This window comes from Chiloscyllium punctatum, chromosome 34 (genome assembly GCF_047496795.1).
Source record: "Chiloscyllium punctatum isolate Juve2018m chromosome 34, sChiPun1.3, whole genome shotgun sequence".
Classification (NCBI taxonomy): Eukaryota; Metazoa; Chordata; class Chondrichthyes; order Orectolobiformes; family Hemiscylliidae; genus Chiloscyllium; species Chiloscyllium punctatum.
This window is the reverse complement of record NC_092772.1, coordinates 5653778-5666152: the sequence shown is the minus strand read 5'-3', so window position 1 is coordinate 5666152 and position 12375 is coordinate 5653778. Positions and strand designations below refer to the sequence as shown.

At 42.3% G+C, this 12375-nt stretch overlaps 1 long non-coding RNA gene across 1 annotated transcript in view; it reads left to right on the top strand.

The window, feature by feature from the left end:
• The window catches only part of LOC140458760 (uncharacterized), a 90200-nt gene extending 78359 nt beyond the window's left edge, over positions 1-11841 (top strand). The window contains exon 7 of the long non-coding RNA XR_011953659.1: positions 11024-11841. This is a non-coding gene — a long non-coding RNA (uncharacterized lncRNA). The remainder of the gene's footprint in view (positions 1-11023) is intronic.
• The last annotated feature ends 534 nt before the right edge of the window (positions 11842-12375 follow it).

Below are 12375 nucleotides of genomic sequence, written 5' to 3'. Positions count from 1 at the left end.
CCTCAGAATCGTTACATCACAGAAGGAAGCTATTTAGCCCATTGTAGGTCCATGCACACAGAACATTACTGCTCAGTACCCACAACATCCTTCAGCACTGCTGACAGATCCACCAACCTTACTGACAACCGTAAATTTACTAACTCATCCTTCTATACCCTCATTAAGGTCATTTTCAAAAGGACAAACAACAGTCACTCCAAAGCAGATCCTTGCACTATACCACTAGCAACTAAACTCCAGGATGAACATTCCCCATCAACTACCACCTTCTGTCTGCTTTCAGCTAGCCGATTTGTGATCCAAACGCTAAATCACCCACAATTCCACGTCTCCATATTTTCTGGGAGAAAGTAAGGACTGCAGATGTTTGAGATCAGGGTCGAGAGTGTGGCGCTGGAAACGCACAGCAGGTCAGGCAGCATCCGAGGAGCGAAGAGAAAATGAAGACTGCAGATGCTGCAGACCATAAAACTGATTCCTGATGAAGGGCTTACAAGAGAAACATCAACTTGCATGCATCTTGGATGCTACCTCATCTATTCTGCTTTTCAAACACCACACTCTCCATATTTTCTTCAATAGCCGACCATGGGGGACCTTATCAAACGCTTCACTGAAATCCACATACCTCACTTTACTCTTATCCACCTGTTTGGTCACCTTCTCAATGAACTCGGTATGATTTGTGAGGCATGACATACCCTTCACAAAACCTTGTTGACTATTCCGAATCAAATGTTTCCTTTCTAGATGATAGTAAATCCTATCTCTTATAATCCTTTCCAACACTTTCCCCACAACCAAAGTAAGACAGGTATATAATTACCAGGGTTGTCTCTTCTCCATTTCTTGAACAGAGGGACAACATTTGCTGTCCTCCAATCTTCTGGCATTATTCCTGTAGACAATGGTGATGTAAAAATCCGAACAGTTGGTTGCGTAAACTCCTCCCTAGCTTCTCAGAGAATCCTAGGATAAATCCCATCTGGCCCAGGGGACATATCTATTTTCACACTCTCCAGAACGTCTAACATCTCGACGTTACGAACTTCAATCCCGTCTAGACTAATAGCCTGTTTCTCAGTATTGGCCTTGACAGCATTTTCTTTTTCCATTGTGAATCCTGATTCAAATATTAATTTACAGCCTGTCCTATCTCCTCAGACTCCACACACAACTTAACACTACTGTGTTTGATTGCCATTAATCTTCATTCGGTGATTCTTTTATTCGTGACATGCTGATAGAAAGCTTGAGGGTTTTCCGCGATCCTACTTGCGAAAGACTTGTCATGCTCTATCCTGGCTATTCTTAGCTTTTTTAAAAAGTCCTTCCAGGCTAACTTGTAACTCTCAAGCATCCGAACTGAGCCTTCATGTTTCATGTTTACATAAGCCTCCTTCTTCCTCTTGACAAGAGATTCAACTGCTTCAGTAAACCACAGCAGCCTCACTCAACCATTTCCTCCTTTCCTGGCAGGTATAAAATTATGAAGGACACACAGTAGCTGTTGTTTGAAAAAGCTCCACACTTAAATTGTACCTATCCTCTGCAGTTTCCTTCCCCAACCTATGCATCCTAAAACCTTTCCTAATCGCATCATAATTACCTTTCCCCCAGCTATAACTCTTGTCCTGCAGTATACACCTGTCCCTTTCCATCACTAAGGTAAACATAACTGAATTGTAGTCACTATCAGCAAAGTGTTCACCAACATCCAAATCTAACACCTGGTCTGGTTCATTACTCAGTACCAAAGCCAATTTGGCCTCGGCCCTTGTTGGCCTATCTACATACTGTGTCAGGAAACCATTCTGCACACATTGGACAAAAACTGACCCATAAAGTATTTCTGCTGTACCATTTCGAATCAATATTTGGAAAGTTAAATTCTTCCATAACAAATGCTCTGTTATTTTCGCTCCTATTCAGTATCATCTTTTTAATCCTTTCCTCTACATCTCTGGAACATTTCAGACGGCAATAGAGAACTTTCAGCAGAGTGACCTCTCCGTTTTTGTTTCTAACCTCTTACCATACTACCTCATTAGACGAGTCCTTATCAAGCATCCTTTATACCAACATAATGCTGTCTTTGATTTTCAATGCCACGCTAACCTCCCCCACCCCAACCCCCACCCCCGCCCCACTGTTAGTACTTTCCTTTTTTTCAATGTAGCATCTAAACCCCGGACCCTACAACGATCAGTCCTGTCCCTGCTCTATCCATTTCTCCAAAATGGCCAAAACATCAAGCTGTACAACAGCACAATTTGGAAACAGGGATGTTAAACGAGGGTGAGTTGGATAGATCAGAAGACAGCATGAGGGGAGATAGAAAGGAACGGACAGAAAATGGAAGTTTTATTTAGAAATTCTCACGCACTGCAAGGCCTTTATCTATGGTCATACCGTTTGAGCACTGTGCGGATACTGGCTGTGGTCCTAGAGCATTTATCGCCAATAATATCACAGAGCTGAATTGCTGACAGTTAAACAGAGTCCAAAAGGCCAAGTGCTTTTTTATTTTTCTACACTGAGAATGTAATTTAATTTAAACAGACTGGGTGAACAGCAGCAGGAACTGAGAACCCCCTCAATACTGAGATAATGCGCCAGAGAATCTCAATGAGGTGGATCAATGACAGAGGGGAAATCAGCATCTCAGCTGTGGGCCAAATAATGATTGAGAAAGATTGCACACCACTTCCGTGGTTTTCTAATGCACATTTCAATTTATGTAGCTCAATATCACGAGTGTATCTTATTTCTTCGTACTTCCCATAGTTTACTACGGACAGAAAATCATTTTGTCCCCGTATTTTGTGTTCAATAAACAGAACTAATACGGTGATAAAGTCCATGTTTTTTTAACTTGGTTTACATGATTGGACCCATCAGTTGGTCAGCAGGTTGGAGCAATTATTGAAGGCCTTCCAGCACTCGGGTAGCTGAAGGGCCTCTTCCCAGTGTGGACCCACCAGTGCTTCAGCAGGGAGGAATTGCTGAAGGCCTTCCCACACTTGGGGGAGAGGCCTTTCAGCTGTGCCAAGTGCAGGATGGCCTTCAGCATTTCCTCCACCCTGAAGCACTGGTGGGTCCACACTGTGGAAGACTTAACAGACTCTGAGAACGTTCCTCTCACTCCACGCCACTCCCCATTTCGATTGAGAGAGAGAGAATCAGTCTTTAACTAAACTCTTCCAACATTTACACAGTGCATTTGGTGTGTGATCATACTTCACGTTATCCACCATCGCGACAGGAGCCACAATACCTTCATTCTAAAACAGATAACCATTCCCACCAGCTTCTGAGCCCCACAGAGAACATGGGTCTGTCTTCTTGGAGATGGAAGATGCCTGCTTGAGGCTTGGCACAAAACATTTGGCTTCCTTCCTCACTGCCGACAAAACACGTTAAAGAATCATTTGTTCCACAGGCAATGGAGCCACGAGGAACATTGTGAGCAGTCTATGAGTGCAGTCTCTGCTCCATTCGTTTTCCAGGTTGGAGCATCAAAGACACCCTCCTATTCCTGTGTAAGTGTCTCGAGGGGTGAATGGTCTCCTCCTGGTTCCATAGAACAGGTTTAGGGGTCTTACTGGACTCTGCCTGTTCCTGTTTAACAGTTCAATGTGCTGACCAGACGCCTCCTCTTCCTGTGGAACAGGCAGGAGGATTGAATGGGCTGTCCCTCTTCTTAATCAGTCATTTCGATGGGCTGAATAGTTTCCACATATCGGGATGTAACCAGCTTGAGGTGCTGAATGAGCTTCTCTTTTAATTGTGGAAATTTGCAGTGCCTGGCCGTTCTGTTACATGAAAGTTACTGACACTTTAACAGCCCAAATGTGAATGTTGTTTGGGTCTTGCTGAATATGGACACAGACCGGTTCAGGAGCTGAGTGGGGACAAAATGTTCTGAATATTGTGTGATCTTCAGTGATCACTCCGCTTCTGATCTTGGGACAGATGGGGGGCGTCGGGAATGGGGGCACATAGACGTTGACGAAGGAGCTGAAGATGTTTGTGCTGAGGAAGTTAATCTGAGGATCTCCTGAAGAGATGTCCCGGGACTGAGAGCATTGTCGGCCACCGACCACAAACATCTTCCTTTGTGCTCTGAAAACCCCAACCAGTGAGGAGGTTAGACCTGATTCTCATTAAGATCAAATAAGTAGGTGGTCCCGATGACATCCTCAGTCAACTACTGCCTTGATATCAAGGCCATTCACTCTTTCCTGAGCCCCTGTGTTCACCTCTTGTTCAAATCAATAGGTAACGGTGTATGTGTAGAGTGTTTTCCTCTCACAGAGGGTAATCAATGTCAGGAATTATCTGGACTAGAGAGTTAGGGGAGCTACATTGCTGAAAGTATTTAAAGAGGTGGTACATGAATCGTTGACCTGTCAGAGAGCTGAGGAGTGTGAAGAACTGGGCATTAAGGAGTTAATGCTAACAGTAGATCAGCCATGATCGTATACAATGACTTGATCGTCCGAATTACCTATTCCTGTTCCTTATGCTTTCATTTTCTGTAATTTCAAAGTAAACGGCTGTAATTTTCCTGGATGTACTGTTATTGTATGTTGTAATCAGAGCTAGCAAAGCATTTTTGTGAGTGAGGTTTGGAGCTTTATTCATAACGAATCCTGGTCTAGACCAAGACCAATAAATGAAGCACAAGTTGCAGTGAGGGAGCACTCTGTAAACAGACCAGAGGCGTCTTTCAAAACCAACCTGGATTTCCAAATAACATTTTCCAATCTGTGCGTGACAGTTGTGAGGGATTATTTGAGATCCTGTGTTACTGTGGACCAGGTATTTGGAGCAAGTGGCCCCCATCTGCACCTTGCAGGAGCTGTGAGAGGCTGAATGCACCATCGTAACCCGGGACTGTGGAGCAAGAGTGGGTCATCAGACACTTTGTCACGGCTCTACCATGCACTATGATCTGATGAAGGTCTCAGCACCACTTTTCTGTCAGTGTACCATTTCCCGACATTCATTTGTCTTTCAAATGTCTTACATAGATAATTCTGAACAAATGGAAATATCCAGGCATCACAATCTTCTGTGGAAGGGAATTCACACCTTAACAACCCTTTGTGAATCTCTTGTTCGTGTTCTGACCAATGTTGGAGGGTCACTCATGTCTTTTCCCACTCCTCTATTGGTGAAAGCAAATTTTAAATGTAACCAGTTGAGTGCTGTGTCCAATGATATAGGTATCGGACTGGGTAATTTTCTGGAAAAATCAGAGACACAGAAAGTTGAACTGTGAACAAATGGTAAAATGATAGAGTGTCCCAAACATGTTTCTGACTTCGAACTTATTCTGCTCACACAAATGTCTGGGAAAGCGGATTTCTTCCCAGAACAGTTGGATTTGGCTGAATTCCCTTTGTTTTGAGCTGTACAGAGATTCCTATGAATCCTCATCAGGAATCCTCGGTGAGTGGTAAAGATGACTCAGGATTTTTGTGCTCTTACACCTTGTTTTCAGGCAGAACAAAGTAAGAGAGAGAGAGAGAGAGACCAATTGGGTGCGGCTTCTGAAGCAAGTAATATTTTTCTCCGTCTCTGTGCGGAAAAATTCAAGAATATCAACTGAACACCAAACTGGATCATGTGCACTCTCCATGTACATTCTCTGGAATGGATGATAATAGACTGTATGCCGTATGCAGCATCATTGCTGTTGTTGTGCACAGTGCCTTTAATTAGCAAAAGAAAATAATGTGCCCGTTTTATGATTTGATGAGATGCTTATATGCATCTGCGTAATTTTTAAAAATGGGTTGATATCTTCATAATATTTGTGTTAATACCAATGCATCTCATTCAAAAGATTATTATCTAGCTTTCGTCTTCTTAACAAGAGAAAATATGTATCCAGCTGAAAGACTTCTCTGAAAATCGTGGTTCAGTAAGATTTCTCATCTAAGATCTAAACAGATAATCCCCGATAACAAAAGGCCTTCATTTCAGGAATGAGTAAAGGGAAGCATCTTTAAACATCTTTGAAAGGAATTGTATCCGTTTTTTTAGTTTAGAGGATCAGAACTGCACCCAATGTATCTGATGTGGTCTCAGCAATGCCCTGTACAGATACAGTGAAATATTCCTAATTAAATCCAATACCCGTTGCCACAAACATTATCATTCCACTTACTTTCTAAATCACTTGCTGCATCTGCAGACAGACTTCATATGATTCATGTACCAAGAATATGAAAAACATCTGCATCACAGAGTTCTCCAATCTCTCTCCATTTAAATTGTTCCCGACTGCAATAGACAACTCACATTATATTATTTCTGCTGAGGGTACGCTCACTAACCTTCCCTGTCTACATCATAATGAAGATTCACTCCCTCCATTTGAAGATCTATTGAATGATCATTTTGGTGTACAAGGTAGTTCAGCTTTGATCCATTCCGTCCCTTCATCGAGATATTTTACAAATATTATTTATCAGTGATGACCCTACAGTGATCGCTGAGTCAAAACTAGTTACAGTTTTGTTTAAAAAGATCATATATCACTACTCTCTACTTCCTGTTAGTGACAGCATCCCTGTTCCTGTGCAGCAGTTCAGGCGGGTTGAATGGCCTCGTCCTGGGCTGTGTAATGTACTCAACGAGCTGAATTACTTCACCCTATATTCCAGTGTAATTCTTTGGAGGGGCAGAATGGTCTCCTCCCGTCTAATTGTAACGATCCAGTCAGGCTGAATGGGATAGTCTGTAATCGCACTCAGTGGTGGATTGAGGGAACAACACATGGGGTAGGGACAGCAGTATATGTCTGTAACTGCATCGAGTGGTAGATTGAGGGAACAACACATAGGGTAGGGACAGCAGTATATCTCTGTAGCAGCCGGGAGCGTGGATTGAGGGAACAACACATTGGAAAGGTGCAGCAGTTGGCCGTTTAGCGGCACCATTCAGAATGGTCATGGCTGATCCGAGTGTGTCTGACCATCCGTCTCCTGTCTGTTCCCAATAAACTTTGACTCTCCTGTCCAGCAAAGATCAGTCAAGCTCAAACTAAAATACCTGAATTTACCGAATCTTCACTGCTCCCTGAGGATGAGGGCACCACAGATAGCACAACAGTAAAGGGAAAGGGACATCCTTCTTTCATTGTGGGATACATTTTTTTAAAACTGTGTCAACCTCATATCAAATCACTGCCCCTTTTCAGATATAGTGGTACAATAACTAGGAATAGACATTTACCATTCTCCCCTCCAATCTTTTCCCACATTACCACTGACTCTTTCCAATCAAATATGCTGCTGCTGCTGTCTCAGGAAGAGAATACCAGATAGCATAACACCACACGAGCATTAAAAAAGGAGCAGAATTAGACCATTTGGCCTATCGAGTCTGATATACCTTAAAGTCATTTCTATAATGTTCCTCAACATCATTCTCTTACCTTCTCCCAGAATCCTTGATCTCCTTATAAATCAGAAACTAATTTATTTGTGTCTTAATGGCACTCATGTCTGTGTCTTAATGTGTACTTAAGTGTGTGTTTGTCCATGTACTTGTTACTTTTGTATTTGTGTGAATATGTCTGTCTGTCTTTATATCAGCCAGTGTGTTTCTATCTGTGATTGTGTCCATTTGTGTGTGACTGTTTATGTCTTTGTGTGCTTCTCCGTGTGTGCATGCTTATCTCCTTGTATGCATTGTGCATGTTAGTATATTGGGGTATTTACCAATAGTCTGTGTATTTCAATGCCTGCATCTCTCTGCAATGGGGTATCTGTTCTTCTACGAGTGAGAGAGATGAGGTTGGAACTGACAGTAGGTTTGAATTGAGAATTGCTCTTTACTAAACACTGCTCCTTATTCGGTTGGTGGGACGTGGATGTTTCTGAATCTCCACACAAGCCCTACTGGTCCTCTCCAGCTCTCTCCAGGATCCTCCCACATATCAGGGTAGGGGTATGAGGGAACGGATATCTGACACTCCCCTACCCGGCGTGGCCCTTTCTGTCCCATTCCAGGCTGTTTCTCCTGGAATGGGAGAAAGGGAGGGAATGAGTGAGGGTGGGAGTGGATGGACCTGCTGTTAGTGCTGGACTAGGTGAGGTGTGACATGGTGAGGTAGCCGGAGGGAGTCTGCCCATAGTGTTGTATCCCTGTAGTGCTATTACTGTGCGGGGCTATTGCATCAGAGGCAGAAAATGTGTGGGAGGGAAGGTGCTGAATTCAACAGTGAGTGTGGTCGTACTTGAGCCTTTTTGGAGTGTGAATCTTGGTCGAGGGTAGGTGCTTTAAGAGACATACAGTGAGTGTGAGGGAGCAGTGAGAATATACGGTGACACTTATCCTGACAGAGCGGAATGGATATTGATGCTTGTCCTATATTGCTGGACCTGTCTTCAGATCATCTCAGCATCGAGGTGAACCTCCCTGAATGTCTTATCCAAGTCTATCACTAATAACGACACAGGCCCTGTCCCTCAGATTCCACAGAATGGGTTTGGGTGGGTCTTACAAATAGCAAGGAGAAACAAAGTTGTTGTGTTATATATCTGAACCAAAACTGTCACGCAAATATTTTGTATCATATGCTCTGGAAATTATATATGCAACTATACTCAAAGGGAAGCTATGACATACTGATATTATCGCTGGGCTCTTAACCCAGAGACCCAGGTAATGTTCTGGGGACATGGTTTCAAATCCTGCCATGGCAGATTGTGGAATTTGAATTCAATATGTATCTGGGATCAAGGGTTTATGATGATCAGGAATCCATTCCTGATTGTTGGAAAAACTCATCTGGTTCACTAGTATCCTTAAGGGAAGGAAACGGCAGTTCTTATCTGGTCTGGCCTGCATGTCACTCCAGATCCAAGGCAACGCTGTTGACTCTTAACTGCGCTCTGGTATGGCCAGTAAATGCTGGTTATCGAGCTAAGCCCTCATCCTGTGAACGAGTAACAAATACTCGTGGGTTCTGCAGTAATAATGGGTGGTGTCAAGTTGCATCGAAACTGAGTTAACTAAGTGACTGCTAATGTTGTGAAAAATAAATTCCTTAAGTGTACATCAGGTAGGTTGGAGAGTATGTTGTGAACCAAACTAGAGAGCAGATTATTTTGGATTTGGTGTTGTGTGATACTGATTAAGGATGATCAGCCATGATCATATTGAATGGTGGTGCAGGCTCGAAGGGCAGAATGGCCTACTCCAGCACCTATTGTTTATTATCTATTGTGTGGTCGGAAAGACTAATTACTAACCTTCCTCTGAAGCAGCTTTGGAGGAATAGTGACATTAATATGTTGTGTTTTACACTGTGTCTGTATTCAATGTGGAATGTGTGAACATTCTGGTCAAACACCATGGAAGCCCAGAGGTTAGAGGGTCAAGTTCACTCCAGTGAATTGGGAAAGTACAATATAACATTCAGTAGGAGAACAATGATTGTTAGACCCATATAGTCTAACAGCACGGCGACAGGCCATTCGGCCCAAACTGATCCATTCCGAACAAAATGTCCATTCACACTAACCCCATTTCCCTGCCATTTCCCTGTATCCTTCTAATCCTTTCCTACCTCTGTATTTGTCCAAATGTATTTTAAATTTTGTGAATGTACCCGCCTCAACTACTTCTGCTGTCAGCTTATCCCATATGCATACCACCCTGTGTGGAAAAGAAATTGCCCCTCAAGTTCCCTTTTACTCTTTCCCCTCTGACCTTAAATTGATGCCCTCTAGTCCGTGACTGTCCAACCCTGGGGAAAAAAAAGACTCTATCCATGCCTCCCGTGACCTTATACACTACTATCAGATCCCCCTCAGCCTCATACATTCTAAAATAAAAACTCCTAGCTTATTCAAGCTCTCACTATAACTCAGACCATTGAGTCTTGGCAACATTCTTTATAAATTTCTTCTGCACTTTTTCCAGTTTAATAACATCCTTTCACGAGCAAAGTGAACAAAATTGAACATGACGCTACAAGTATGGACTCGCCAACATCTTGTATAACTGCAACATAACTCCCTAATTTCGATACTCAGTGCTCTAACTGATGAAGGGCAGTGAGTCAAAAGCCTTTTTCAGTGCCTTGTCTACCTGGGACTCCACTTACAGAAAATCGTGCACCTGAATTCCCAAGGTCACTCTGTTCCACTGCACACCTTAAAGCCCTGCCATTCGCCATGAAACTCCAGCTTTCTAAAATGCAAGAACTTACACTTATCTGAATTAAACTCAAATTGCCATTTCTCTGCCCAATTCTCCACCTGATCAAGGTACTGCTGCAATTTCTGAGATTTCTGATAACCTTCCTCACTGTCCACGACACCACGTATTTTAGTGTCACCTTGAAACTTACAAATTATACCTGTACATTCTCATCTAAATCATAGATATGTGTAATATATGAATATATGGTCCCAGCACCGACCCTGAGGCATTCCACTCGTCACAGGCCTCTAGTCTGACAAGCATCCTTCCACGATTACCCTCTTCTTCCTATCATCAAGCTAATTTTGGCCCTAATTTGCCAGCTCCCCCTCAATTCCATATGATCTAACCTTCCAGAGCAGCGTACCATGTGGAACCTTATTGAAGGCCTTAGTGAAATCTATATATACAGCCATGTCCTTGCCAATGTTACTGGTCACTTCATCAATGCAGTCTAACAAACTTGTGAGCCATAATCCTCCATTCACAAGGCCCTGTCTTTCCAAATGCACCTCAGAATATTGTCAAGTAACTTACCTGCTACATATTTTAGGTTTACTGGTCTATAGTTCCCCGGTTTTTATTTATAGCCCTTCTTGAATAACAGCACAGCATTCACTACCCTCCAGTCCTGCAGGACCTCACCCATTGATGACCGATGATGCAAAAGTACCAACCAGGGCCCCCGCTATTTCTTTCCTGTCCTCCTGCAGTGTTCCTGAATATATATGTTCAGGACCAGGTGATTGATAGAAATACTACAAAGTCTGAAAAATATGTCTATTTATTTCAGGTAAAACACCCAAGAGTGAGAAAGGGAGTTAACAATGATTAGCATAATAAATTAAAGATTACACGAATCACAGGAAGTAACTTCAGAAGAATTCCAGACATTGTGGAATCCTGAGAATTCTCAGAAAATTAAGATCCAGAAAAGGAGGGCCATGAAACGGGTAAAGAAATCAAAAAGCGAACATGCATGCAGACAAACACGAACACAAAGACTGCATAAATCTATGATATATATTTCAAAGGAAAGCGAAAAGCAAAGTCAAATGTGGAAATCTGCAATCAGGAGAGACGAGCTTATTATGGATAACAGGGAAATGGCCAAGCAAATAACCAGTTACTTTCTATCTGTCTTCATGGAGGAAGATCCAGAAAATCACCCAGAAATACAACGTCATTATATAGGACTTGTGGATCGAAAGACATAAAGTCAATTTATATCAGTAACAAGGCTCTACTTGAACATGCAGCTGGATTGAGCATTGCTAACCTTGACAAACTAGATGTACTTCATATCAAAATCTTCAGAAATAAACCACTAATTGAAGTATTAATTGCACTGTCGATGACTGTGTTCTATTACTCAGTGCATTCTGCATAGTCTGGAACCAAGCACTATGGATGTACGGTAGTGATCCCAGCATCTACAAAGGGAAGAAGAGATAGTGTGGAGAACTACAGACCAATTAACTTGACATTGTGGGGAAACTGTTGGAGTCTATTATATAGGATGTGATATTCGTTATTTAGAAATTAACAGCAACATTGGAAAGAATCAGTATGTATTTCTGAAAGGGAAATTATACTTGACAATCTTTGGAATTGTTTGAAGTTGATTCTTACAGCATAGATAATGGGGAACCAGTACAATTGGCACATTTTAGATTATCAGAAGGCTTTCTATAAGAACTCACACAATGAGTTCATAAATGCAATGAATGTGAAGGGTATTTGGAGGAATATATGCAAGTGGTAAGTTAAAGTTTGGATTGCATTGCTTTAAGGGAGTCAGAATATAGATGTAAAGACATGTTGAAGCAGTTTAACAGCATGTTGGTGAGTACTGTACCTGGAATATTGAGGACAGTTTTGGTCACCAAATCTGAGAAAGAATACACCGACCACAGAGGAAGTTCAATGGACATTCTCCAGATTAATCCCTCAATTGGCGAGATTGCGTGATGAGGAAACTCGACCTGTGTTCTCTAGAGTTTCAAAGAATGAGAGATAGGTCACTGTGAAATGTATAAAATTCACAAAACATGTGACAAGTTGAAAATTAACAGGATGTTTCTCCGGCTGCCTAATACACAATCACGGGAAATAATGGCATGAAGGTCAGACCATTTAAGGCTG